The following is a 6,420-nucleotide window of genomic DNA, read 5'->3' on the forward strand; positions in this document are numbered from 1 at the left end:
ATCTTGGTTCTTTTTCAAAGATAATATTTCATGGCTGGAGTTTTGTTCTTCTTGAGTGTGTTTTTACCCTCACATCTTCTACGACTTGCTTAATTTTGTTGCAAACTCTCACAATCAAAGGCCCAGCGCTTTCGTAGCCACACTCCGCACTTCTTGACAACGTTCTACATGGAAAGCAGGATTGTTGTATTTTAAAGAGAAGTCTGGTAAGAAGACTAAAAATGAGGTTTTAGTTCAACATATCTTCATTCACTTTGATGCAATTGCTAGTGGCAATAATGTTTGAATGGTACATCACCCATGATGCAATTGTAGGTGGTTTATTATCCTTCCCTTTATTGTCTTCCTTTTAGACTTTTTTGTTCTCTTATATTTAGGTATTGCACTTACAAATAATTTTATCCTTATTTGTACAAGGAAAGAGAGCTAGTGTAAAGAATTATAGGCCTCATATCTATAATGCATGCCCATGTTGGTGTTTTAGAGTATACTGAAAGATAAATCGAGAGCTTAGGAGATGAGGGAATTTTCTTCTAGGACCACTTCTATCCGCTCAACCAAAGAAATAAAAAAGGAACATTGGTTAAGGTTACTCTACCAACCATCTAAAACTTCATGGACTAGCCAATATCAAACACAATAGTGAGTGAGTCTTTGCGAAGTAAGCTATATAGGGATGTGCAAAGCTCTCTCCAAAACTTCTTATCCATCAAGTCAGTGAAGTTTGCAAATATCTTTCCTATTATTTTATTTGTTGATATTTTTCATACATGCCATGTACATGTTGCTAAGACTGCTATGCTAGTATGTAAATCTCTTGATTCTTCCTTCTGTGACAAGTTTCTTGATTGAGGATGGTATGCAAAAGAGGCGGATGGCAGATTGTGTGGTATTGCACTTGACACGTTGGTTTCCAAGTACATGATTGGCACTCAACTACTTATCATCTCATTTAGGTACAAGCGCTCTCAATTTGTTGTAGGATGCTATGTGCCTATTGATCAAGAGTCAACACGTTTGAGAACATTAGTGTCATAGATGTGGATGTGGTGGACAAAGAGCTCAACCTTGTGACAATCATCGCAATAAGATAGCAATTCAACCTTCTCCAAATCCAGCATGGCATAGTGGAGGATACTACAGAGAATGAGACCTCACAGTTCTATTTCTTTCTGGGTGGACACAAAGTAATGCAACGAAGGGAAAAATAGATTATATGTTGTAGAGAGTTGGGTGACTGAGTTAAAATTGTGCTAATGTAACTTGGATGAATTTCATTGGATTCTAACTTTTCTTTCAAATAAAATCATTCTTGTGACGAATTACTTTGGGGTGTAACTTTTCTTTCAATTGAAATATTTATTTCAACAGTGAGATGAATCTGACCAATGGGTTGTATCTTTATTTCAATAGTGAGATGAATCTGTCTCTCTCTTTTTTTTTTGTGAAAGTGTGTGTCATTTCTTTACATTTTGTACAATATATGAAAAATTTGTTGTCTTATGCCACCCTTCTGTATGAGGGCGTCTTAAATCATTCTTCCATTCATCGACTATATACTCTCTCTCTCTCTCTCTCTCTCTCTCTCTCTCTCTCTCTCTCTCTCTCTCTCTCTCTCTCTCTCTCTCTCTCTCTCTCTCTCTCTCTCTCTCTCTCTCTCTCTCTCTAACTCATCAATGGCACCACATTGACAAATACAAAGAATCATTTCAATGTACATAGTTAGTATTTTGAAGAGTACTGCAAGTACAAATTCAGAAATAGGAAATGGGTTGTAGTACAGTTCTTGCAAATATGAAATCAAAATGTCCTCTTGGTAGAAGTCATGTTCATGCCCTTGAAATGAGGGTGGGAAGAGAGATCTATCCGATGGATTAAGAAAACCGTTTTGTGGTGTGTCATCTATCAACAAAGTGTTGCTAGCATGAAATGGCACATGGATTTGAGAAAAAGGTTTGTAAGAAAGGTATACATTGGGTTTTGTAGGGTGGTAGTGGCCCTCAATGCCAACACACTACCGTTGGAAATACAAAAAAATAAATTTTGAATGGTGGATTTTTGGCTAAGTTGCAAACTACAGCCACAAGGAGGTTTAGGTTTTGTTGCTACTTGAAAGACCATATTGCAGCCAAGAACCTTGGAAGAAGAAACTTCAGAATTTCCTTCGTGTGTGGCCATATAATGACCCTACAATTACTTGTATGGAAAGTGCACACATCAACGTAGACTACATTTGCATCATATGGCTCTTGAAACGACAACAATCCACTGATGTCCAAAATAATCAGTCTCCACAAACATTTTGTAAAACAAGTAAGTAGTTAAAAATTAGGATGACTTTCTTATTCGTTCTTGTCTAGTGTCAATGTCTTAAGGATTTTCCTCCTTAGTCCGTTGTGTTGTCCATAGTATATGAACTGGCTTGTACAATGGTATGTTTTGAGATTTAGTTACTGTCGATTGATGAGAATGTTCAAGCTCTTCTGATGGAATGTGTGAGGGCTCCGCTTCAGAGTTGGGAGTTTTAATGTGAATTTCTTCACCAGCCCCTCCCTCTGCATGACCTTCTTCCTTCTCAACACTTCATGTGGCATGGTGCATCTATGGCACCTTGGCTTGCTCATTGCCTTCCTCCTTAGTACCTCTCTCAACACCATGCATCTCTTGCATCTTAATGCCTCCCTCTGCATGATCACTCTTATCCTTAGCCCTTCCCTGTGCCTAGCATTTCTTCTCCTCTTCATTTTGTCCCTTCTTATCTGATCTGGCAAAACTTGAGGACTTGGGGATGCCCATTGGCTTGTGCTCCTCACCTATCATTCATCTTTTCTGCCACATGGTCATCCACACACGGTCATCCATCAAGCTATCTTCTACATCCAGATTTGTATTATTTGAGATAGAAAGCAGATGTTGGATAAGTGTCACATCGTATCGATACAAATATTGTATGGTGTATTTCTCCAATCCACTCTTTAAAAAAATATGGAATTTAGATCAATTCTTATTTTTCAATATCCATGTTATTGTAATGCTTTGCAAAAGGGCTACCTTTGACACGAATGGATCTAGTGCAAAGAAATTTTGTAGTATGTACGAGACATCTCCATCCATATGAGTTTTCATTCGTTTGATTTGGCACTGTGACTTCTTGTACGTTATGTACTTAGTATGTACAAGACATCTTGATCCATCTGAGCTTGCATTCATCTTGATCCATCTGAGCTTGCATTCATTTGATTTGGCACTGTGACTTCTTTTATGGTTTCCTTGTACAGTTTGTAACTGCCACATAGCTTGCCATATGCATGCAATAATCTTTTTATGCAGCACCAAACATACACATTTTCTATTCAACCACAATAATCACTGCATGCATACCTAATCCCACATAAAATTGATTTCAAAATTTGAATACTTGTAGTCTCAATTTTGGATGAGTTCCTCGAATTGCATTGAGAGTCAAGACCACTAGCTTGTCAAGATCAATGCATATGAGGATCCAGTGGTTGTTGCTCTTGAAGCATAGTGCAGTGAGCAAACCATCTCTAAGCGTATTCTTCATTATGCGAAGGACAAACATTTGTGGATCCAAGATATATATTTCAAACTGACTTTGTTGAGAAGTTGTCTCTTGATCAAGCTACAAACAAATGGAAGTTATTCTCCATTCTAAATCCGGAAGCTAAGTATGCTAAAGCTAGAGAGTGGGAGTTACTTTAGGCATATATATAATAGAATTGGTTATCTGTGCATCTAGAGCCTACAATATATTAATATTTACATAATTTATTGCTAATCTCCTTGAGCCATTTGCTAGTGTTATATCTGCTAGCAGTTTATCTTTCATTGATGATAGAATTTTATTTTTTCTCACATCTATCTCATACATTGTGTCATAGGTTTTCTTCCCTTCTTCCATATTAGAAACTATGAATTTTTATTTCTCTCTTAGTTTCTTGCTCTCCTCTACTCATCCTTGGCTCTAGTATTGACATCATGGGTGACCTCTACAATTTTCACCTATGATTGTGGCTTTACTAAAGGTATGAGCCAGATCTCCCTCATTTTCTTGTCTATGAATTCATTGGGAACAAGCAACTTATCATACCTCCATCATATTCTCTACTGCAACAATAGCTATATTATTAAAATACTAAAGTAGAAAGTTCTTTGCTACCTCTTGAAGTGCCAAAAGTGGATTGGTCTTCCACCTCATTGTGCCAAATCATGCCTCTTCACAGATTGACCTGAACAACCTCTAAAAAGGAAGCTTTGGTACACAAATCTCAATGCATTTCTAAGATTTCTTGATCTCCCTGTACAGCTTTAGGTTTCTTTGTATCTTCTTCATTATTGGGGCCTTCAAAATATTTGTCAGCTTTTCGGGTCTCTTCTTCTTGCTGGTTGACATGCCCCCTGCTTTAGCAGCTAAACCTGGCCCTTTGCCAACCTTCCTAGTAGTTGCCTTGGTTCTTGACATTATCCTTAAATACTATCCAATCTCTCTCTCTCTCTCTCTCTCTCTCTCTCTCTCTCTCTCTCTCTCTCTCTCTCTCTCTCTCTCTCTCTCTCAATGTCTTAAAGATCAAAATATTGATGTGCAAGGGAGCATTTAGAGTGAGTGAAGACTTCCCAGTGTTGTGTAGTTCTACAAACAATTGACTTCTCTCTCTCTCTCTCTCTCTCTCTCTCTCTCTCTCTCTCTCTCTCTCTCTCTCTCTCTCTCTCTCTCAATGTCTCAAAGATCAAAATACTGATGTGCGAGGGAGCATTTAGAGTTAGTGGAGCCTTCACAGTGTGTAGTTCTAAAAAAAATTCACTTCACTCTGTGTGTGTGTGTGTGTGTGTGTGTGTGTGAAAACATTAGGAAAAATTTGGACTCTCAAAGGGGCCCTATAAAGACTTTGACTTTCTCTTTCTTCTCCAAACTGGGTGCATGGTAAAATTTTTACAAATGAAATCAAGACCTATTGGGACTTTTAGATTGAGAATGTACTCATCAAGATCTATCCATTGATATATAGCATGCCATCAGATTCCTTATATTCTAGAAGATTCCATTTTTTGATGTGAAAACTCCATCTTATAAATGGAATCTCTCCCCACATTTCAGCTTCAATGGGGAGGCCATAGCTTCTACAAATAAACTCCAAATTTGTCAAAGATTGGGGATTAAGAACCTACTTTCTAATATCTTTCAATGATATGTTAGTTGATAGGCTTTTGACAACGCATTTATGTGGTTTCCCACTTTGGACAAGAGAGAAAAATTCAAACCTCCTTATAAGGCCCCTTTGAGAGTCCAAATTTTCCATAATGACTCAAGGAGGAGTATTACATCATGTGGGGAAAGTTCTACTGCAACTCAAACATCGTTCATGTGTCATTCTAAATATTAGTCCGTTCATGATCTCTCTCTCTCTCTCTCTCTCTCTCTCTCTCTCTCTCTCTCTATATATATATATATATATATATATATATATATATATATATATATATATATGTGTGTGTGTGTGTGTGTGTGTGTGTGTGTGTGTGTGTGTGTGTGTGTGTGTGTGTGTCTCAAATATATACATAGTATTGCACAACGTCACATGTGTTATGGTAAGCCCAACTTGTGGCACCATATGCATGAAACCCCTCTAGCCCACTGAGGAAAGATAATTGATCACATGGTCCAATAGCAACAAGATGCAATAGCATTGGCCAATGAATTTAAAGCACAATGCCTACTTTAGAGGCTACTTTCTAATGAATCTTTGCACTTTTGAATTCTATCATTTGTGTCTATATTTTATCCTTATGCTCTTGCCCTAAGCTATAGCCTAATCCTAATCTCAATCACTCTAATCCTAATCGTAATGCCATGGCTAAGCTAAGGGTACATCCATCGTAGCTTGATGCTACACCATTGGCAATTAGCAAAGCACACGCTTCCCAGCAAGTGGTATCAGAGCTATGGCTTCACTCTCCATTAATTGTCTTCTCTCTCTATTTAAGCCTTGGTCATAAGCCTCCAATCTAATCATGTCTTAATCACTTGAGATGTCGGGATATGCTACTAGAACCACTACCCACTCTTGAGATTGATTAGTCTTAATTAGTATGGGAGAATTTCATTAACCTTGTAGTTCGTGTATAGATTAGCATAATTTTATTTTTCATTTGACATCAATAACTACTTTTCAAGAGCTCTTGATCGCGCTCTTAATCACCTCATTAGAGAGATCACGGTTAATTATTTCTCTATTAATAGGTGTGTGTGTGTGTGTGTGTGTGTCCCATTTCATAAAAGCAAGCTTTCAATTTTTGGCATTTTATTGGCAAACCTCCTTGCAACTTGCTGCTATTCTAGCAAACCACCCCTTGGGACCCGCTATCCATGGACTCGTTACCGCCCACTACATGTGCCCCATC

Source organism: Adiantum capillus-veneris, chromosome 13 (assembly GCF_014529385.1).
Source record: "Adiantum capillus-veneris isolate H3 chromosome 13, ASM1452938v2, whole genome shotgun sequence".
Classification (NCBI taxonomy): Eukaryota; Viridiplantae; Streptophyta; class Polypodiopsida; order Polypodiales; family Pteridaceae; genus Adiantum; species Adiantum capillus-veneris.